The sequence below is a fragment of the Equus przewalskii genome, chromosome 5, assembly GCF_037783145.1.
Source record: "Equus przewalskii isolate Varuska chromosome 5, EquPr2, whole genome shotgun sequence".
Taxonomy (NCBI): domain Eukaryota; kingdom Metazoa; phylum Chordata; class Mammalia; order Perissodactyla; family Equidae; genus Equus; species Equus przewalskii.
The window spans coordinates 76556872-76580376 of record NC_091835.1 but is presented as its reverse complement, the minus strand read 5'-3'; the positions used below and the strand labels follow the sequence as shown (position 1 = coordinate 76580376).

The window sequence follows — 23505 nt, the reverse complement described above, 5'->3', positions numbered from 1 at the left end:
TCCCTGCCTCCTGGTGTTCATACCCAGGTGTAGTCTCCTCCAACTTTACACTAGGATTAATCTGTATCAACATTTGAACATAACAGAAGTGACGGTAAGTGATGGCGTTACTCCAGCATTAGGTTATAAAAGATACTGCAGCTTCTGTCTCGGGCTTCTACTCTTTTGCTCTCTCATGGATCACTTGCTCTAAGTGAAACCTTGTCCCAGGCAGCCCTATGGGGAGGCCCCTGTAGTGAGGAACTTAAGCTTCTTGCCTACAGTTTGGAAGCAGCTGCTCCAGCTCCGGTCAAGTCTTCAGAGACTGTAGCTCTGACGGACAGCTTGACTGCAACCTCCCAAGAGATCTTGAGCCAGAACTACCCAGCTAAGCAGCTCCAAGATTTCCAACCCTCAGAAGTGTGTGAGATACTAAATGTTTATCATCTTAAGCTGCTATGTTGTAGGGTAATTTGTTACACAGCAATAGACAACTGTGCAGAGTCTAAGACTAGCCCACCTACCTCTTCTTGCCCCTTCAGAGGCATTATCCAGTCATCTCTTTCACCTGTATTTCAAGCTTTCCCATTCTGTCTCCCTCCCCATGTGAATTTGCTCAAGTCTCCTTTTCCTCACAAAAACAAAAAACCACTCCTTTATCCCTTATGACCTCTCCGGTTGCCCCGCTACCTCTCTCCTTCTCTTCACATCAAAATTTGCTAAAGTAATGACTTGCCATCCGCAATTTATAACTGCCACTCACTCCTCCATGCTCAGTAGCCTGCCAGTCATTTGCACAACTTCACTAAAATTTCTCACTGAGGCTTCCAGTGGGCTCAGTGTTGCCGAGGCCAATGGCTATGGTAAGGATTTCATTCTGAGCGAGAAAGAGACAAGAGGCAGCCAACTGCAGTGGTTAAAAGTACACGCTCCAGAGCCAGACCTCCTGGGAAGCAGGAAGAACAGTTAGAAAGAGGGTGATTGTAGCAGCCCGGAAAGAAATGATGATGACTTACTCCAAGTCTGTGGCAGAGGAGCTGGAAAGAAAAAGAAAGACTGAGAATATTTCTTTGGCTATTGAAACAATAGCACGTACTGATGGATTGCTTATGGGAGGAGAAGGAAAGGAAGAAACTGGAAATGACTTCCGAGTCTGGGGCTTGAGCAACTGGTGATGGGTGATAATTTTATTGAGATGTAAGATTTGGGGAGAAGAGGTTGGGGGAGGAAGTGTGATAAATAAGACTTTTGGCATTATGTTTGACATGCTTAGCAGACATCCAAATATCATGAAATAAAATGAAATGTGTGATATAATGACCACTAGTAATTCCTACCCATTTTTAAAATGTGACAAGTGAATTCAAAAACATCTATCAGAAACTTCTCATTATTTACATATTTTAGCAAGTGTAAAAAAACTACTTTCCATAGTTCAGCAGTTCCTGAAATCCTCATTTATAAAGTTTGGTTCATATTTCTCGAAATTAAGGCTCAACTAAGGTTTAATATTACATGAGCAATCAGACACAGCGACAGAGTTCAAAATTGGTGACTTGCAGAAGCAAAGTCTGCAGGGATTTTAGGCTTCTGATTAAAATATAGAGACAGCACATAATTTAGGGTTAAGTTTAGCTCACATTCTTGTCCCATAACTTTGGCCCCAGAGGAGGAACGAGACTCAGCATATTAAGCATCCATCAGGGAGTCTGAATACCAAGATCTAATTTGAGTGAGTCTTTTACTGGGTCACCACGTCCTAACACTCATACAAACACTTTCGACTCTTTATTTCAGTATAAGAAAAGCAAGCACAGTAAAAATAGAAGAAATAAAACACGTTAAAATAATAAAAGATGCTGGAAGCAATAACAAAAAGAACAGCTCACAGAAATGGCAAAAATAATTAATTGTTAGTGATCAGAAATTCATTTAAAAATATCAAAAATTATATTGACAATAAACACAGAGACATCTACTATCAACTGAATGAGCCTCAACAGAGCCTTAAATGAGAAAGGTACCTGATCAACTGGAACAGCAGCAATACCCTGGACTGGTACACTGATTTACTTTGCACTTTGCTATACATCATTTCATGCAACATGGCTATCCAATTCAAGTCACTCAGTCATTCAGCAAGCATTAAAGATCACCTCCTTTGCAGCAAATATGGCGTGAGGTGCTAAAATGAAAGACCCAGGCCTTGCTCACAAAGAGTTTACATTTAATGCAGTAAGTGCTATCTGTGATAGGGAACTTAGCAAGATCAAAAGGGTTCCTACCTCATCCTGTAGTGTGGAGTATGGGGGAGAAGGAAAGTTGAATGCTCATCTCTCCCAACAAAATGATACTTGAGCTGAGTATTGATAGTAAGTAGCAGTTAAGTTCTCAAGAACTGGAAGAAGAATGTTTCTGGCTGAAGAAACACCATATATGGAAAGGATGGCATCAAGAGCTAGCAGGACACTGCTGGAAGGTTTGCGTATAATTTAGCTTGATTGAAGCATAAGGTGGGTGTGCAGGAACTAAAAGACAAAGAGGAGGAGAGGAAGGTCATCAAAGTCTTTGCATGGCAGATGAGGGAGCTCAACTCTGATCCTAAAGGTCACAGAACGCCACCAAAGGAGTTTCGTAAAAGAGGTGACATGAGCAGACCTCCATTTGGGATACACTGCTTTGGCCACTTCCAGGAAAGCGGATTCAAGGACTCGAGACTCCAGAAGCAGGGAGCCTTTGTTGCGATCATCCTAGAATCCATGCCCTGTAACCTTCCCATAGGCACTGGGCTCTCACTTAGATCCCATCACTCATATTGCAGATTTACTTGCAAGAAACCCGAATATTTAGTTTCCTAGACCAGAGAAGATCAGAAATAGCAAATTAGTAGGGCATCGAGGGATATTGCTATAAATACAAAGATATAACAGGTAACAACCTAACAACAAGGACAAACAAAGAAATAACTACACAAATAAAAGCACAGGAGCTTGAAGTCATTCAGCAAGGAGGCTTGCTAGCCTCAGCAGGGAGATCTTAGTGTACAAGAGCAGCTGCGTACGATGATAATTCAATGCATGTGTACCGAGGACCTTCTATCTACTGGGCACTGTGCGCCCACAGATAAAGGAACAAATTAACCAGGAAGTGATAAAATGCATGTTTGGAAAATTTCCACTGAAAATGACTTTTTAATGCCTTTATTTGGATGATTAGCTTAAGCAGAATGCCTCATTCACCCACAATGAAGCTTTGCCAAGGGATTTTCTTTCTGTTTGTCTTTCAAGAACATTTAGTAAACTGTGGTGAATTTGAGTAGGGACAACCGGCACAGATAAAAAAGATGGAGATGAACTCTCTCAAGAAACAAATGAAGAAAAGAATAAGATACGACATAATCCCTACACCGCCATTCACAACTGTGTGATTGAGGCAAGTCACTTACGTAAGCGGAACCTTACTTTCCTTACCAGTGAAATGGAGCTAATCCTATCCATCAAAGTGTTACTGTGACATTCAAATAAGCAGTAAATAAAAAAGGACTTTCAAACTACAAAGCACTGTGTAACCATAAAGCAATAACAGAATTTTTATTTCCACTTCAACCCATCGAGAACATCACCCCAGGCCTATCACTGCTTGGGAATTTCCTCTGCGTTAGCTGCTGCCATCATCATCACCACCCCTCACTACTGCCACCAGATCCCTCACCAAGGGTGGTACAGCCCCTTCACCCCTTCACAATTATCTCTACATGCCACCACCACCCAGAGACAGCCAGGGTGGCTTGGAGGCAAGGATGATGATCGCAGGATGCAGATGAATAGTAGGAAATCTTCTAGTCATAGATGACTTGCCTTCATGTTTCACATAGTTGATAAAGACCAATCTTTACTAATGCATCTAAACGTTGGTTATCCACATATTTCAAACTTTAAAGATATTGTGCTGAAGCAACACATAGAAACTGAGACCTGAAATCTGAGAAATCACAGTTATGAGCCAGAATCCATATTTTGATATATTATAAATGTCTTGTTTTATCCTCCCCTATTCTTGTACTTCTTTCTCCCTTCCTCTGTTCTTATTCCCAATGAACGTGTCCATGAAGATAGAAATTTAATTTACTTTAGTGACTCTATTACTTGTGCACAATGCCAGTGAATAACTATATTATGAAATAAACATTTTAAAAATTGTTATCATTCATCTGAGGATAGTGCTTATTACCCAGTTGTTCATCTTGTAATATCTTGACCATGGCTAAGCCGAAATATCTTTTATTTTTCCCCAACCACTTTATGCTCAGAGATTTTTTTTTTAAATATAATCATATCCATCAACTCCTAAAAACTCATTCAATTCTCCTGACCATTCTTTGAAAAAAGTTCAAATTTCTTAACATGGTTTAAAGTACAGCATGACCGACACCTCTCCTAACTTACCTCTCACCACTGACTCACCTTAGACTTTATGTTCCAGCCACACTGAACTCCTTTAAGTTCTTCAACTGCACCGTGATTCCCTTCACCTCCAAATCTTTGTATATACTGTTACCTCTATCTCCAACACAATTTTCCCCCCACACATCATCTGCTAAGTTCCTATTGATTCATCAGGCTTCAGCCACAATGTCATTTCCTCCAAGAGGCTGTCTCTGATCCCTCCCACCAATACCTAGATTGGTATAGGTTTGCATCCTCTGTGCTCCCATAGCACGCTGTACTTTCTCAATAAAGTACTTATATCTGTAATTGCCTGCATTCCTCAGAAAACTGCAAAGTCTGCAAGGGCAGCAGCCATTTCTGTCTTGACTCACGGTTACGGCTTCAACATCTTACGAGTCTGGTTATAGGCACTAAATGAATATTTGTTGCATGAATGAATGAATCTCAAATTCCAAAATACAATGCTAGATATAGATGTATGGTGGTGAGAAAAATTACATAACGTCTTTACCCTTGTGAGACTTGAACTTTAGAGTAAAAGACACTAACAAGTAAACAAATAAGTAATTACAAAATATTAGGTTCTGCAAAGATTTTTAAAGCAAACAGTCTGCTTAGACAGAGAAAAATTACATAGACAAGGTCTGGGGGGAGACCTATTTTGATTCAGTGATCAAGGAAGGAATCACCGGAATGGTATTTAAAGTGAGACTTGAAAGCTGACAGGAAGCCACTATGGGAAGATCTAGAAGAATAGTTCAAGAGGACAGTGAGTAAAATCCTAAGAAGGAAAGAGTGTGGCAAAATGACTTTAAAAAGGCAGGAACATATGATCTAAGAGGAGAGACAAATAAGAAAAGAAGTGGGCAAAGGCCAGAACACACAGGATCCTGAAAACCAAATGAAAGAATCAGAATTTTACTCCAAAGACAAAGTGCAAGCCATTGAAGAATTTTAAGTAAGTTAGTGACATGATGCAATTTACATATTTTTTTGATTATTCTGTTGACTGTGTTGAGAATGGATTGTTAAGAGGCAAGAGAAGACAGAGAGAGACCAATTAGAAGCCAGTTGCAGTCTTCCAGGAGAAAATGAAAATGCCTTGTTGAAAACAAAAAGAGAAAGTAGAAGCTAAAACATTAAAGCTTACTAATGATTTGGTTCTGGGCAGACAGGGAGACAAAGGATGCTAGGATAAAGCCCCAGCCTCTGGCTTGATCCACAGGGGAAATAGTAGCATCAGTTATTGAGATGTGGAAAATTCAGGAGTGAGAGATTTCCAAGAAAAATGAAGAGTTTCATTTTGGATATTTTAAATTTGAGATGTCTATTAGACATATAAGTCACAGAAGCAGTTGGGTATATGAGTCAGAAGCTTCAGCAAAAGGTCTGGGCCAAAGACATAAAATTAAGAGTTATTAGCAATTAGAAATAAATGAGATTACATAGAGAGAGTGTATAGACTATAGACAGAGAAGACAACAAGATGTAGGAGATGTGCAAAATGTACTTCCGTTTTGTAACTGGAAAATACAATCGCTAAACTAAGACCTCAGTGGATGGGATAAATATCTGAAGAGCTGAACAGCTATACTCAATGGACTGGGCATAGTAAAGAGAGAATTAATGAGTTAAAATAAATCTGAGAAAATAACTCATAATGAAGCAAAAAGAGATGGGAATTATAAGAGAAAAGTTGAGAGATGAAAGATAGAATGAGTAGGTACAATATACATCTAATGAGAATTCCAAAAAAATGATAATAGAGGACACAGAGAGAGATAATATTCAAAGAAGACTGAAAGAGTACACTGAGTTCTGAACACGATAAATAAAGAAAAATCTACAGTTAAATTTCTTTTTGGCACGGCGGTAGTTGAAAGATATAAAAGACATTAAAAGTAATCTAAAAAAAGACATTACTCATAATGAAATGATAATTTGGCTTAGGATCTGCAATGATAGATGCCAGGGAAAAACAAGGAAATAATACCTTAAAAGTAATCATGAGGAAATAACTCAATCTTAAGTGTTAATCCCATCTAAATTAGGACAAAGGAGTCCATGTAAAATAAAAACATTTTCAGAATATCAGAAGCTGAGAGCATTTACACACATAGATGCTCTCTGAAAGAACTACTGAAAGATATACTTCAGCAAAAAAGGAAATTAAACTGAGATGAAAGGAAAAAAGAGCAAGAAGCAACGGTGAGAAAGAAATTTTATAACCATGTGGGTAAAAATAAATAAGCATTGATTTAATAATGATAATTAACTAATTTGGACAGAGTATAAAAAAACAAAGTTGAACTAACTTAATAGACAAAATTTACATGAAATATGGTTGGTGAGGGAGGCCGCAGAATGGAGTTAAAACTTTCTAAAAACCCCCTAAATTGCTCCACAGGAAAACAGAGACACTGATTAACTTTAAACATTGTAAAGTTAAAGATAAATATCAATTTTAAGGAAAACCAGTATAAAAATAGAATACATGACTTTCAAAGCAGCAAATAGAGAAAAAGGAATAAAGAAACCTGAATCACACAACAGAAGGCAGAAAAGAGTGGCAGGGCAGGAAGTAAGCAAGGAAAAAGCATGGTAAGATATACGGCATAAATAAGGACAAATACAGCGTTAATCACAATTAATGTAAATGGATTAAATTTGTCTATTAAAAGGAAATAAACAAGCTAAATTTAAAACAGAAACAAAGCCAGCTATAAACTTTTTTGTTTTTAAACACTGGCACCTGAGCTAACATCTGTTGCCAATCTTTTTTTCTTCTTCTTCTTCTTCTTTCTCAGAGACCCACAGTACCTAGTTGTATATTCCAGCTGTAGGTACATCTGGTTGTGCTCTGTCGGACGCTGCCTCAGCACGTTCTGATGAGCAGTGTCACGTCCCCGCCCATGGTCCAAACCAATGAAACCCTGGGCCACTGAAGTGGAGCACACGAACTTAACCACTCTGCCATGGGGCCGGCCCCAGCTATAAACTTCTAATAAAAGACATATTTAAAGTAAAATTAACAGAAAAGGGAAATTATTATACCAGGCAAATACTAACAGCCAAAAGAAATCTGGGCTACAATGTTAGTATTAATAAGGAAAAAAGCATTAATAAGAATAAAAAGGGACATTACAATGATAAAAGGGGAAAGTATTGAACCAATAAGTAATAACATCATAGTCTTTTAATATACTGCTTGTAGAAAGTAATAGATCAAGCAGAAAAAGTTGTAAAAATATAGAAGATTGAAACAACACAATAAACTACTTAAACTAGTAGATCTATAGAGAATCATTCATTGGCAGATCTCAAATATATATTGCTTTCAGGTATACATAATACATTTACATAAATTGACCAGGTTATAAAAATCAAAAAGAAGTGTTAAAGTCTTAAAGAAGTGATAATAGAAGAAAAATAATCTGAACACAGTGCTATTAAAGTAGAAATAAATACTTAATATGGTGTTCACTGATGCATCTTTATGACATCATAAAAATTGCAAACAACTTAAATGTCCAAAAACAGGAGAATGAATAAATTGTGAGATATATGTATAACAGAATACTATAGAAGAGCCGAAATAAATGAATTAGGACTATATGTCAACTTGAATAGATCTCTAAAATATAATAACTGAGTGACAAAAACAAGAGGCTGAATGATAAGTATGGTAAATTTATCTTCATTTATGTAAAGATTGAAAAAGTGGAAAACTTTATATGTCATTTATAGTTTAATATATATGTCTTAAAGCATCAAAACATAAATTGAAAGAATACTTGTCAAAATGATGATAATAGTGGCCTCTGGGAATGGAGGGAGAGGTTTGGGACTGGAAAAAGGCTTTCTACAAATGTTCTATTTCCAGAGAGGTGGTAACGTATCATGATTAAGAGTGCAGGCTCCAGGGCTGGACTGCCTGGCTTCAAATCTTCATCATGTCACCTTCTGTGTCCCAGTCTCCTCATCTGTAAATTTTAGTTAACAATTTAATAGGGCTGTTTGGGTTTAGATAAGTTAATGCATGTAAAACACTAGAAGAGTGCCTACAACATCGTAGCCACTCAAAAAATGTGTTAACTTACTTTTTTAATTGAGAATTTTAAAAAGTAGTAAATGGAAGATGAGAAATTGGAGAGAACATGTATAGAGAACTCTGTGGAGAAGTTGGGCTATGAGAAGCCAAGGAAAATAGTTTGCAGCCAAAGTAGCATGTGGGCTCCAGGAGGGTTTATTTAAAATGGGAGATAGTTGATTGTGTTTGTAAACTAATGAAAATGAAGAAAATGAGAGGGAAGAATTGATGGTGCAGGAAAGAGAGGAAATAGCCTAAAAAAGGGAGTCTTTGATGAGACTGGAAGAAAAGGGCACATGTGGAAAAATAAATCCTTGAATGACAGAGAAACAAATTTCCATTATTTCAGGAAAGAAGAAGGAGAAAACGATACAGACATGGAAGTTTGGGAGGAAAGGCTGAGGTAGCTTCCCTTTGTTGATTTTTGTTTTCTCGATGAATTTGATGAAAGGTCTTCAGTGGAAGTTCAAGAAATGAGAAGATGTGAGTCGATGTGGCAAATGAAAGAACGAGCTTACAAGAGAGAAGCAGTGGGACAGTGTGCCAGTGTTGAGTTTGCATTGAGGGTGGTGACCATGAGGTTACACTTTTTCCAAACTGCCTGTCATATATCAACACTTGGCTATGTGGGCACACAATGGAGATGGTACAAGGCTGGACCTTTCAGAAGTGTGGATTTACCAGGGGATAATATAACAATTCAATTATACTAAAAAAATTATATGATTAAAATTATCATGGATTCAAGTGTATGAGGAGGAGGGGAACGAAGACAAAAGATGGCTGAGGGATGGAGAGAAAAGTGGACTAAAGCCCTCAGGGTCTTTGAAGAATTGTTTGCATAAGTGATCGAGGAGGTAAACAGAAAATATAAGACACTGCTCAGAGAATGGGATGAATGAATTTATTTTGAAATTTTGATTTTAAAATTGGAAGATTGGAGAGAATGCATAGCTGAGTTGGGACAACGGAAATATCACTGGGGATGAGATGGCCAAGACAGTGAGAGACCAGAGTATTGGTTGTCATCTACGGAATGTTGAAGGTACTTCAAATTGAGGAGTAGATAAAATACTGTGATTGCGTTTGTATTTTAGAAACATTCCAGCTACAATGAGGAGAGTGGATTGGAAGGGATGAAGACTGGAGAAGGAGAGACCGTTGCCAAAACCCTGTGAGATCATGGTGGTTTGGATTAAGATTGCGATAGGGAAGATAGAAAGAAATAGATGTTTTCAAGAGATGCTGAGGTAGTAGAAGGACTTTGTGTTTTGTGGTGGGCGAGTGGGAGTAAGGAAGGAGTCAAGGCAGCAAGAGCAGGTGACTGAGGTAGATGCTAGTACCATGCTCTGAAAAAGGAAAAAGAGAAGGAAGAGCCTCTGGGGACATTGAAACCACCAGTGATAAATCACCTCAGCAATATGAATATAAATACATCATGGAAATGACAAACATTAATATCTAGACACTAAGATTCCAGCTAAGGTTTATAGTTTGAATGTTGAGAATGCGTTTCAGCGGTTTGATACAGTTTCCATATAACAGCAGCACACAATGAAGTCTTTCAAGTCTAGAAGAAAAATTAAGTTATTAATAAATTTGGTCTCAACAAAATTGCTTTGCCTGAAGATTAAAGGATTCCCAAATATCATAAAGATTAAATATTAAAATAAGTTATTTCAATTTCTTAATAGATGAGTCAATATCTGGTTTTTAAATCTGCATTTTAAAAATCACTTAAGAAGCATAACATCAGTGAAACTCCATTGGGCTAATATTTTGAACCTCTCCCTAAAGAAATTAACATAGTGCTCCATAACAGACAACTTAAATATTAAAAATATTTAACAAATGAATATATTACTTTGCTGCATGTTATACTTTCTCAACGACAATTTCACGTTCACTATGAGCACAGGTTTTAGAAAAAGCTATTTTTCTAAAACGTTGCTTTCATACATCTTCCATTTGCTGAACCTCAACCTTCTGAATATCATGGAAAAGTCAACATATCAACCTGCATAGTAAGAACTTGTGATTCATTCAAATAATAACCCAATATCTATGTTAATTACTGTGATTTAATTACGGCATCTTCCCTTTTCCCAGAATATTTATGATTTATTCTTTGTGTAATCCCAAGGCACATTATTAATGCACATCAAAGGGCAGTTTAGTTATAAATATTAATGACCCACACAAAGTAACTTTGGGCATGAAATTTCATAACACAGTCAATTTTTGTCTTTAATTCCTCATATTACTTGATTACAGATGTTTCAATGAGGCATGAGTATTGTTTTATTCTTTTTGATTGAAGGTTAGAAATTATTATAGTAATCAAATTTTTCAAAATTTAACGTAATGTAATCTGAGGCAGTTCTTGAAATTTTCATTTGGTTTTAAAATATGTTCTTCTGTATAACTAAGTACACAACGAATTTAAGGGCTAAAGAACAGTGGCTTTATAAGATTTACAAGAAGTAATTTACATTACTGAAAGGAAATAAGAAATTTTTAACATAACCGTAATTAGAATTCACTGGACCCCTTTTCTATTTGTCTTGTAAAGATAGGTCTCTCTGACACAAATTTTTCAACAGTCATTGAAGAAATCCAGTGCTTTTCCCCACTTGTAGTATAAGGGTTGAAGGATGTATGAAATTCTTAAGGCACTTTACATTTGGGCTCACATGACTAACTATCACAGTGGCTATTTATAACTACTGCAGCCTCAGTGATTTATAACTAGTTCTCAAAATTATTTTATGCAGCTTACTTCTAAACATGGAAGTACACTCCAGGAAAGTCTGCAGATAAATATTGCTTAACATTTTAGCATTTGGAATGTTAAAATTTAATAAAGATGTCAAAGACATAAGGAGCTGGAAGAGGGCTAACAATGAACTAATATTTAGCAAATATTTTTGATAAAGAAAGATTGCCAGATTCTGAATTAATTTCCACCAAATAATTAAAAAATGGTTAATAACAGTAAGTATTTGAAATTGTATTAAAATCGTTGACCATCTGTGTCATTCTTACCATGACAGAGCAGGAGAAATGCGCAAAAGCTCATTATAACGAGTAGCATTCCCTGAGGACTTGCAATGTGCTAGGCCCAACACTGAGCACTTTATTATGTATTATCTGAATCAACCCTTATAACTAGCCTATGAAGTGGGTACTATTACTGCGCCCATTTGAGAGATGAGGAACCTGAGCCTTTGTATGGGCAGTTTGCCCACAGTCTCCAGAAGGCTATGCCTGCCTGACCCCAAAGGCTATTGGTCTCCAACACTTCCCCTTTCTCCTCTCTAGGTAGGATAGAGTCAAGGTCAAGAACACAGACAGCATGCTCTCCCAATTCTTCTGTAGCCATTTTTAAAACATGATATGCCTTATGGTTATTAAGAAATTCAGAGAATAGGCTAAATATGACTTCAAAGAATTCCTTCCAAGTCTGATTCAAACAGCATCAAGAAACTTGACCCTAACATCATGAATGCTCTTGACTTGAGAAGCCAATAGCAACAAAGGAAGACTGACAATGGGATGCAATGAGAAAAGTGTAGCCCTTTCTCATAAGCCTTTATTCCACTTTGAGCACGCGATGCTTAGAGCCACTAACTGTCCAGTCACAACTTTCCACAGCTGGGAACAGAGACACTGATTCCTGAGATCCAGTGGAAGCAAGGCCCTCTCTGACAGAGATTTTCCATTTGTCTTAAGGAGCACGAGGGATTTCTCTAGCTTCATGACTGCTGCTTTTTTTTCTTTCTGTCCTTGTAGAATGTTTACTAAATTTTGGAGTCAAAAAGTTGGAACAGCCTACCACGTTTATCTACTTAACAACTCCAACGCCACGTAAAAATACCCTCCTCGGCGTTTCTGATCAGTGCCTCCCAGTCTACGTGGGAATCTTCCAGGAACAGGAGCCCAATAAACTTATGGCAAGGACCATCTGAACTTAGACCAGCTCTGATTATTAGCCTTCTCATTTGGAGCCATAATCTGCTTCCCTGTTATTTCCAACCTCTGCACCCAGGCAAATCTCTCTTTCATGATCCATCCTTCAACTTTTGAAGACAGCAATGAAATCTCCTTTTGGTCTCAAATCCTCCAACTAATCCCAATTCCTTGAAACACTTCTCATTTGGCATGAATAGCCAGACCCTCCACCAATTCTGTCAACCTATTCTATCAGCGACCTTCTTCAAATGTGTTCCACCCCAAGAACTGCTTATAATGCCCCAAACATCATCTAATGAGAGTCAAGTACAGTGGAGGATATAGTCCCTTATAGTCTGGACATCATCCTTTCATGGATGCGACCTAAGATTGTGTTGGAGTTTGGAGCAGACAAATCACACAGGTCAAGCACTGAGCTCACAAAGTGCTTCCCATGAATTCATGTTAATGTGTTTACATCACTTTATTATGTCTGTGGTGTGCATTATCAATAATCTAAGCATCCTCCAACTCTACAGCCAACTTTCCCATTATGTTGCCCTATAAATTACTGGACTCTTGCCTCTGTATAAAACTAAAAGCTGACACATATTGAGCTCCTATTACATGCAGGAGCTGTGCCAACCACCTACACACCTGATCTCACAGTGTCCCCACAGCACAGGGACTCTCTCATCACACCCAACTTTCAGATGAGGAAAGTAAGGCTTAGAGAGATTACATGAGTTCTCCAAGGTCACAATGCTAGTAAATGGCAAAGCCAGGACTTCAGCCCAGTTGTGTCAAAGCCCAAGAGGCTCCCCAACCTTGTTCTTTCTACGTCACACCCATGCCGTCCTCAAACATATTCTGTTATGCAGTTACAGCTGCGTGTTTTCTCCTTCCCCATTACGTTACAGTGTACAACCCTCTGGATCCATCTGGAGATCTGCCAAGCTCCTCTCTGATCCTCTAGGAATTGTCTGAAAATAGCAGAAAGCTAACTTGGGGTAGACTGAGCCACAACTATAGAATAAACTCCTCAAATTGTTTACTACACAGCTAATCCGTGCAAAAATTAAATACAATAAATTATAAACAATAGAGAGAGAGATGCTAGTATAATTAATGCCAAGTCCTCAGTCCACAGAAACTCTTACCCAGCTGCCTAAGACAAACTGTCTCCATGATGAAATGTTCTGGATTTCTCCTGTTTTCTTTTTGCTCAGTTTTTGCTAGGCCTCTTCTGCTCTTGCCATTTGCCAGCCTGCTCTGGGACATTCACACTTTAGCATCTGGGCCTTGGTCACTATCTGTGCAAGACTAGTAGTCTTCCATCTGCAATTGTAAGTACGTGGTACTTATCAACGATATTGTTAAGGAGGCTTTCCCTCCCTCCCACACGCTCTGCAAGACAGACCTGGCAGCAACTCCTCCTCCCCGCTGGGGACTTGCATCTCTGGTCTGTGAGGCTGTGGCTCTGCTGTCTGTTCACTCACCTTTGTGTTCTGTCCCACCCCTTGACGAGAAAGGAGCTTCTGTTAACTTTTCCATTCGGTAAAACGAAAAATCTTAAAACTTGGAAGCCAGCTAAGACAGATTTCTCCATTAAGCAAAAAGTCAATGCCATGATACTCCCAACGGATTAACTCTACATCTTTGCTGACTGCAGCAGACCAGAAGTTTGAGAGTTTAACCTTTGATGCCCTGTGCCCATGTAGGCTACTTACACCACATCAGGCTAGATAATATGCAATGATAAGAGTATTTCCTCATTCTCTCCCTATGTCCTCCCTTTCTCCTGACAAACTACATAGATTATGAACTAAAAGCCATACAAAATACAAAATATGGCATAAAATCAACAGCACAGTACACTGCGTGGTGGCCAATTATATCTTTGGGCAGATGAGCACGAATTCCTCCCTCCTTTTAGTAACAGCACCTAGTGTTCTTTTAGGGAATTACCTCTCCTCCATTGGGCACAGGGGGACAAGATCATTAATTAAGGAACCCAACTGGCACTAACCATGTGGGGAGGGGTGAGGGTATGACCATAGTGATCCAGTGGGATGCCCCTCCCTGGAACGTGACCCCGAGACCCCTCATTCCGGCAGCACTCTGATGAGCCCAGAGAGGAATTCCTGCTCCCTGGAGTCCCAGAGACCCTCAATCCTGTTTCTGCTCTGAACCTAAGTGTCCAGCATTCCTCCTTCTCCATATCCTTCCAAGAAATTCTCTTTTTACCCAGAGTCAGTTTCTGTTGCGTGTATCCAAATAACCTTGACTGATACACATTTCCATAGTGGCACCTCTCTTGGACATTGCCTGTGTCTTAAATGGCTGCATGCACGATAGATCACGTCTTCATCTGTGGAAAGAAAATGAGGCTAAACTAAACATTTCCATCCGCTTTAGCATTTGGCCCAACTGAAGCTCAATGCCACGTGAAATTTACCGGCTGCTCCCATGGGACTTTTCCTAAGTAGCACGCTGTTGTGAGTTTTGTGTCTATTTATGCAGTGTACCCACCACTTAGTGGTCCTCTTGGGAAAGGACACCTCCCTTCTTTGATTTACACTCTCATGAGAGCCACCCATATTTGAATTCTGAGCTTGCTGTTTATTTGTCCTTTCTTCTGAAAAGGAAAGGGGTGGCGTGAGGAAAAGAAAGAAAAGTTTATGGCATATTCTACTGTAAGTAACAGGGGAGGTTAAAAAATTCTTACTCAGAACACCAAGAGATCAGAAGTGGAAAGTAAGCAGACCTTAGTACCTCTTGTTGGTTTAATTCACTTCAAACACCCTAAAGCTACTTTTAAGCATCTCCAGGCAGGTTCAATTTTTTTCCTATCAAGATAACATTGCCTAGCTATGAAGCCCTAACAAACCTTTAAAACAGCCTTGTAGTGGTCTTCTTACTGCCATCTACCTCTGAGTTTGTAGAGACTTCACCCTAAACTCACCCCAGGTGAAACCTGCATTTGCACTAGGTGTCAGAGCAGAGGCCAGGAAGTCTCTAAGATTGGTGGAAGCCAGCACTGGATACCTTATTTTGTGTGTGTCAGAATATTTATATTCATTCAGGACTGTTTCCTTCCTGGTGAAGTGCCAAAGCTGAGAATTCATTTTGTTAATTCAGTGTGATCTGTTTTTCACCTTTTTCCTCACACCTGAAACACCTGCTGTCAATTTATATCTCTACTGCCACGTACGGGAAACTTGCCATTTACAGAATGCAAGGAAGCCATATCCATGGTCTTCTAAAATAAATCTTATTTTTACCCACTTGAATATTTTTCTGCCTCACTCGAATAACTTTGACAGAAATATAGCATAAGAGTATTGCAATATAATAGGTCGATTACTAACGTTTGGGGCCAGCAAGAGATGTAATATGATGTTATGTTTCTTTCACCTCGAACACATTAGGTTTAAGCTGTAGAATATGAACTATGGTTGTCGTTATCTGTGTACCACCAAAGAAACCCATAAAGATGAAGAATGACAGCATCTGAAGAAGAGTTTGCATTTCCAAACCTACCTGTCATTTCAAACGGCAGAAGAAACATAGAATCAGACAAGAATGGAAGCCAGCAGACAAGAGGTAAGAACTGGGAGGAAAATCTGATGTCTCTCATCTGTTAAAAACAGTGGTTTCAATGTTGCATGGTCCCACGTTCACTACAAAGGAAATTAGAACAATATGCCTTCACACACTAAAAAGGAAGAAGGAGGGAAAGGGGAAATTGGGGGTGGAAGTGAGTGGAGAGGAACTCTGGAAAGATGTATCACAGATGTTCCCTGAAACAAAGGATGCAAACACAGCTCAGCCACGACGAGTTCTCAGCGGCCTGTGCTGTTGACACATGCACTGCTCCGATTAGCGCAGCTGCGTACTTAGGCCTCGTTTTTGAACGATCTTGGCCTACAATAATTTCCATTTCAGAGAACTGGAATAAAGTACGAGGTTGGAACACATCAGGAGCCACAGCATGTTGTGTATCCTTTCCCATTACATCATTAAAAGTTATAGAGACTCTCAGTTCCTCATTCTTTTCTCCAAGACAGCAACTATTACAGCTAAAACCTGCAAACAAACCTGCAAAAATATGCCAGATTCTTACAGCAAAAGAGACAATATTTAGTGGGAATTTGAGCTCTGTGGATCAAAATCCCTCTCCTTCTTATTTTTTTAAAGAAAACAAGAAACATCACATATGGAAGAGCTGGATCCATTTTGGTGAACATATGGTCGTTGTTGGAAAAATAAGCGTCTTTTACCCCTGCTCGTTCCTCTCTAATGAGCATCCTCCCCATCTATATTCATACCATGGTTGTCTAATAACTTCTTTTCTTTCTCTTTTCCAGTGTGCATAACATTTGTTTTAGAAGTTATAGTCTAATTATTGCAGCAAAATGAATTCAATATTCTGTATCAAAATGTGTCCTATACTAAACAGAAGTGATATGTTTGTATTTTACAGCTTGGCTCCTTTCAACTCCTTAGCAGCTAAACATACTGGAAAAAGGCAATTGTAATAGTTCTTTGCATTTTATATTCCCTTCATTTTAACAGTGGTCACTTTATTCAACACTCCGATTACTCCATAAATTAAAGTTATTTCTAGATTCATTTTTTTCACCTAATAAAGTATAAAATGTGTTATACAACATCCTGAAGTTTAGAGAGAAGCAAAAACACGTTAACAAGACTGTGGACCAGTAGTAAAAGGTCCAGACTTTGGAGCTGAACAGAACTGGCATCAAATTCAAGCTCTAGCACATACAAAGCTATGTGACAAGTTACTAAATTTCTCCAAGCCTTTGTTTGCTAATAATTAAAATGGGCCTGATAATGCTTATATCACCAAGCATAAGTGTAAGTGAAAAAGTGGAGTAACATGCTCGATACGGTGGCCGGCACAGAGTTAAGTGATCAAGAAAGGGTGATAATGGGGGCAGTCGCAGTACAATGGAAAGAGAAGTGGAGTCGGACCCAGGATGCCTGGTTCTATTCCTGGCCCCACCATTGCCTGGGAAAGTAGCCTTAGTTTTCTCAGGAGCAAAGTGAAAAGGGGTGGACTAGATGATGTCTTGCCGGGGGGACTAGATCATGACTGGCCCCTCCTGGGAGTGACATTCTTTGGATCTTTGATAAATGTTGATTATAATGTAGCACATTCTTTCACGCTATCTCCTCCACCTGGGCACTCTTACCTGGACTCTTCACAGGGCCAGCTCCTCGAGTGTTTTGGGGTCTCAGCTCAATGTCACTGGGAGAGGCCTTGCTTGATACTCTGCATTAAGGAGCAAGCTTCCACTCCCTCCTCACCATCACCTGCTCACTCTTCATCTCATCCCCCTGATAATTTCCTTCATCATGCTTGTCTATCATCTGCCTCCTCCGTTACATTGTTAGCTCCATGACAGCAGTTATCTTTTCTGCTTATTCACCGTTTTATTGCCAATGCTAACAACAGTGCCTGGCACAGCATAGTTTCTCAATAAATATTTATTGAATGAATAAGTATCACACCCAGCTATAAACGCAAGAGAAATGAGTGCACATGTCCACAAACTATTTCCACCAGAATGTATTCAGCACCTTTATTCAGAATAGCCAAAAACCAAAAACAACCTAAATGTCCATTAACAGGAGAATAGATAAACAAACTATTTGGATGTTCAATCATTAGAGCAACATCTGTGTATTATAAGCAGGCAAAGAACTGGAGCATCTTAACTGATATACATGGCACACATCACTGAACTCCTTCCCCTCAGTCTGCCTACTTTCATACATGAATGTCCTTCTAGATCACAGAATTATGGGCTTGATGGAGCGTCGGCAGCATTTGCTCTAACACCCTCCTCGCCGTGAAGCAACATACCCAGAGTTACACAGCTATTAGCAGAGTCAAGGGAAGAAGCCAGGCCTCCTGACTCCTGATTCAGTGCTCTTTCTACTGCCTTCACCCCTGCTGTTCCTCAGGAATCAAACTTTAGTTCCACCACTGACCAGCTGGGTGACCTGTGCGACTTCAACCTCTCTTGGTCTATGTACCTCCCTCTGTGTTATAGAGATGTGAGGGTACCACCTCAGAGATTCGCTGTGAGGGTAAGTGAGACAATGCAAGAGCCGTGGCATAGTCATTACTCAATGGAAATCAAGTGTGTACATCCTTTGAAATAAAATTCCACCTGATATCAAGTGAGATGGGAGCTGAGTCACAGCCAATTCTTGAAAGCCAATCATATCTTCAGACCAGAAAATTCCATAACATTCTACTTGAAAGTTAAGTGTATTTAAATATCAGTTTTCCCTGGCCCTTTTCAAGAAAATTTCCCAGCTTCTTCTAAAAGCAAATAAGTCCTGGAATAAGCTAGTAACTATTATATTTTATATTGTAATGGAAAGAGTTGGTTTATTTCTTTCACAAAGTAATATCCTTGCATCTTAAAAGTATACTAGATTACTTATAGATACATGGCATTTTGGAAAGTTGTTGAAAGTTCTAGTATGTTCATTTTCTACATTAAGGTAAATGGTTTCATTTTAGACAAAATCACTAGAATTTTCCTTTTATACTTTTATCAGTTATTTGAGCTTAAATGTTTCAAAAACTGATGGCTGTTTGGCTGAGATAAATATGTGGAATTAGTGGGGGACGGAAAAACACTTTGAAAAAGCCACTCAAATAAAGCAAATAGATACGTAATAGTCGTCTAAAACCATAAGCGGAAGTTGACAGCAATGTCTCCTCCCCATGAAAAATGCAAACAGTTTTTCATTAAAACGAGTGACTCTACGAATGGTCCCATTTCTTTGTCTCTGCAAACTTTGGACTTCTCTTTTGTTTTTACTAAACAAAACCTTAAGCCAATGGGTACACGGGTCATTCTCTAATGTTAAAACATCAGAAATGGCATTGCATTATTGCATGGCCTTTTTGGAGCCTGTAACAGGTGGTGGCGGGAGCCGTCAAAACCCATGCAAGTCTAAAGGGCATCCCCAGACCTGTGTGATCCTGTGAGTGAGCCACGTCAGTACATTAAAAACCAAGCACTTTTCTTGTCAGAGGACAATTTGATGGTGGAGAAAGCTTTACATTTCCTCTGTTGTCTCTGAAAAGAAATAGGAAATACACTATTTAGATTCCAAGCTAGCTAAAATAGAAGCATTTTGTGGCAGATGGGATTTTTATGAGCTGTTTGTCACCATATAGCAGTCTTGTTAAGAAGCAATCGTTTTCTGCTTCATTACACTAAGATAGCTCTGTTTAGGGTTCCACTCAGCTGTGAAATGATTTTAAAACTTCTGTAAGGAGTAGAGATGGGGTTTTTTTATATAATAAAAGAGTGTTGACAAAAATGTACTAAAACACAAAAAAGTGCTCAAACGCACTATTTTTTGTGTCAGGGAAATAGAGATACGCTGAATCTCCTACTTATGCTTAATCTGCTCATTTATGCCGACAGAGAAAACTACATAATACTTTTCTTTTCTTCGCCTAAGAAAGGTAACAGTTCCCTTTATGTTCGTACGTACATCGTCTTCATAGCATCTATCATGAGAATGGAAAGGGTTGAGCACTTGAGTGAGGAGCAATTTCAGCTTAAAATATGTAAAAGGAAAAACGAATTTAGTAAACAAAAGAAATACGCTTTTTAATCAGTTTGGTTTTCTTAAAACTAATCAACTTTTAGGTTATCTTTTCATATTTGACCATGTTTTTAAAGGATCAGCACTGGGACGAGGAGGAGCCTTAAGCTTGTCATTTTAAAGATTATAAATTTATCTTGTCACCTTTCCTGGTTCTACTCCCCATTTGGTGTCATTCAGGAGTGTCAGGAGGGCTTGGGTCAAATCTTCGCCCAGCCACTTACTTATGTGACCTTAGGTACATTAATTAACCTTTCTGAGCCTCATTTTCTTCTTCTATAAAAGGATAGTTAATAAGGCAAACCTTACAGTATCCATTATTTATTGCTCAATGATGCTGCATAACAAATAATCACAAAACCTCAATGGCAGACAATATTAAACCTCCATTTAGCCCATAAGTCTGTGGGGTTCCGTCGACTTAGGCTGAGCTCCGTCAGGCTCAGCCACGCACACTCACACGCCTGCAGCGTGGCGGGCCTGCTCATGCCGGGGGTTGGCTCTGCTAGGGCTTGGCTGGCGGCTGGCTGATCTAGGATGGCCTCAGCTTGTACAATGAGAGCAATTTTGCCCTGTTTCATGTGTCTCCCATCCTCCAGCCAGCTAGCCTGGACTCATTCTCATGACATGGCAAAGGCACTAAGAGAGAACAAACCCAATCGCACAAGAATTTTTCAAGTCCTTGCCTGCGTCACATTTGCTTACCTTGAACTGGCCAGAGCAAGTCACATGGCCCCATAGAGTCAGGTGGGTGAGTGCGACACAGTTGCAAGGCAAAATGTGAGGAATTAGACCATTAGCACCATCAATCTGCACGCCTGTTGATTTTTTTCTTTTTTTTGAGGAAGATTAGCCCTGAGCTAACTGCCGCCAATCCTCCTCTTTTTGCTGAGGAAGACTGGCCCTCAGCTAACATCCGTGCCCATCTTCCTCTACTTTACACGTGGGACGCCTACCACAGCATGGCTTGCCAAGCCGTGCCATGTCCGCACCCGGGATCTGAACCGGCCGGCCAACCCCGGGCCCCCGAAGCGGAATGTGTGCACTTAACACTGTGCCACAGGGCCAGCCCCGCCTGTTGATGTTTGTAAAGACTGAGATAGCTTGTGAAGGTTTATGAAGCCACGAGCATAGCACTTGGCACCCAGAAGGCACTGAGTAAGTGCTAGTTTCCTTCCCTCCCAAATGTGCCCAGTCTCTTTAAAATCGACCTCGATTAATCCCTTAAGATTTTTGTCTGTTCAAAAGGCCAAATGAAAATAAAAAATATTATACAAAGGACTTGCAGTTTTCTCCTCCTCAAACCAGGGCACTCACCCTCAGGGAGACAAGAAACCATGTGACACAACTTCATTAAATAGCTTACGCAAAGACTGGGGAAATGAAATAGGATTTTTACACTAAAACACATACAGATGTAGCATTGACAGCCTGGGACGGCACTGGAAGGGGGTGGCACGTAGCACGGTCACTCTGCTCTGCCCTTCGGGGTCATGGTACTTCAGAAGAAAAGTCTGACAACCTACAGAGATGACCCTCTAAGTCTGAGCCTGTTCTGTGGGGGTAGATGTTCCCCATACACATGCAGCTGTTGAAACCGTTCCCCAAAATTCCAGGCCTTCAATCAGTGCAAGGGGCTCTGAAGCAAAGGCAAACAGTAACAGAGGAAAAGCGCGCCCATGTTCATCTTTCAAGCAAGCGAAGCTTCGGTAAGCAGGGGGAAGATTCTGCAGAGAGCCTATTTAGAGGAAAGCGGGCATGATTTTTGTCTCTGAAGGTAGGAGCAAGCTCACCAAAAGAGAGACGATGGAGTCTCGAGTCCTGGCCGCTGCTGTGGGAGTTTCCACAGTCCCCAGGACGCTGGAGAAAAGAGGCCCTACCTATGCCACCTCACCCACTCCACTCAGGCTGGTCCTCGGCAGGGCCAGACCCTTCCACCCGGGGAGTGAAGCGCTTTGGCCTCAAACACTTCCACGTATGAAGCAAAATAGGGGAGGAGCATGACTGAGCACTTCCGGAAACGGGATCAGCCCACAGCAGCCCCGCCCCCATCCCTCCCTCTCCTAATCCCCTTTAAGGCCTTCCTATTTCATTAACATATTTGTAAATTCTGAATTCTACTTCATAATATCTCCTGCTAGCTTCAATGGCGTAAATATTTCTTCTTCACAATCTTTGAGAAAAATAGATACACTGGGAAAAAGCACTGAAAAACTGTGTCCGTGCTTTGCCAGGGTGCCAGAATAGGCAGAAAACGCCAAAGGTAGAATAGAAGAATAAAGTAAACCTGAAGAAAGCAGGAAGCCTAGGGATTAAAAGACAAAGTGTAAACTGATTAGAAAACTGGAAGACAGCAAAATTTACTTCCATCTAAAAGCTACTCAGTGAAAAGACAAGTAAAATAAAAATTCGACACAACCACGGAGGAAACCCAGCTTGCCACCTATGTTAAGGAATCCAGCTCATCATGCATTAAATATGAAAGCTCAATAGACGTTGGAGGAAGATTGGTGGCTCAAAAGAGACCCATGACTCAGGGAATAGAAGAACTCCATTATTTATCATTTGTCATAGTATAATTAGCATCCTCTGAGATATTAGTATTCTCAACAGATTGTGAAGAAAAAGGAACAATCAGGAAAAAGAAAGGTTCTTGCAAATGAAAAACATGATTGCTAAAATAAATTCAATATAGAGAGCATGGTCTGATCTTGTTAGTAGTATATATGTTTGAATGCAGGGAGATCTGAAGCTTATAACCCAAACTGTTGACAGAAAATTGCCTCTGAGATCTGGAACAGGATTGATGGCCTGAGCAGGGGGTGACCTTGCACAACTTGGTGCAGTGCTTAGGAACACGGAGTCTGCAGCAAACTGGCGTGGTCCACATCCAGAAACCCCTCTTAACTAGCTGGGTAACTTTGAGCAAATTACTTAATTTCTCTGTGCCTCTATTTTCTCATCCATAAATTTAGGACTATTCATACTACCTAACATGAATACTATACACACACACACACACACACACACACACACACAATAGAATATTATTCAGCCATAAGAAAGAAGGAAATACTACTACTTGTGACAACATGGAGGGACCTTGAGGGCATTATGCTAAGTGAGATGTCAGACAGAGAAAGACAAACACTGTGTGATCTCACTTATATATGGAATCTGAAAAAATCAAATTCACAGAAACAGAGACTAAAATGGTGGTTACTAGGGGCAAGGGGTTGGGAGAAATGGGGAGATGTTGATCACAGAGTACAAAGTTCCAGTTATAAGATGAATTAGTTCTGAGGATCTGATGCACAGCATGGTGATTATAGTTAACTGTGTTCCATGCTTGAAAGTTGCTGAGAGAATAGA

The 23505-nt window shown here is 39.7% G+C and overlaps 1 long non-coding RNA gene across 2 annotated transcripts in view; it reads right to left on the bottom strand.

Moving 5' to 3' along the window:
• LOC139083406 (uncharacterized) overlaps window positions 1–23505 on the bottom strand; it is a 347719-nt gene that overhangs the window by 156659 nt on the left and 167555 nt on the right. Inside the window, exon 1 of one of the 2 annotated variants that reach the window (XR_011540103.1) lies at window positions 21927–22063. The exons of the other annotated variant lie outside the window; for it this stretch is intronic. This is a non-coding gene — a long non-coding RNA (uncharacterized lncRNA). Of the gene's footprint in view, window positions 1–21926; window positions 22064–23505 lie in introns of those variants that run through there. 2 annotated transcript variants of the gene reach the window in all.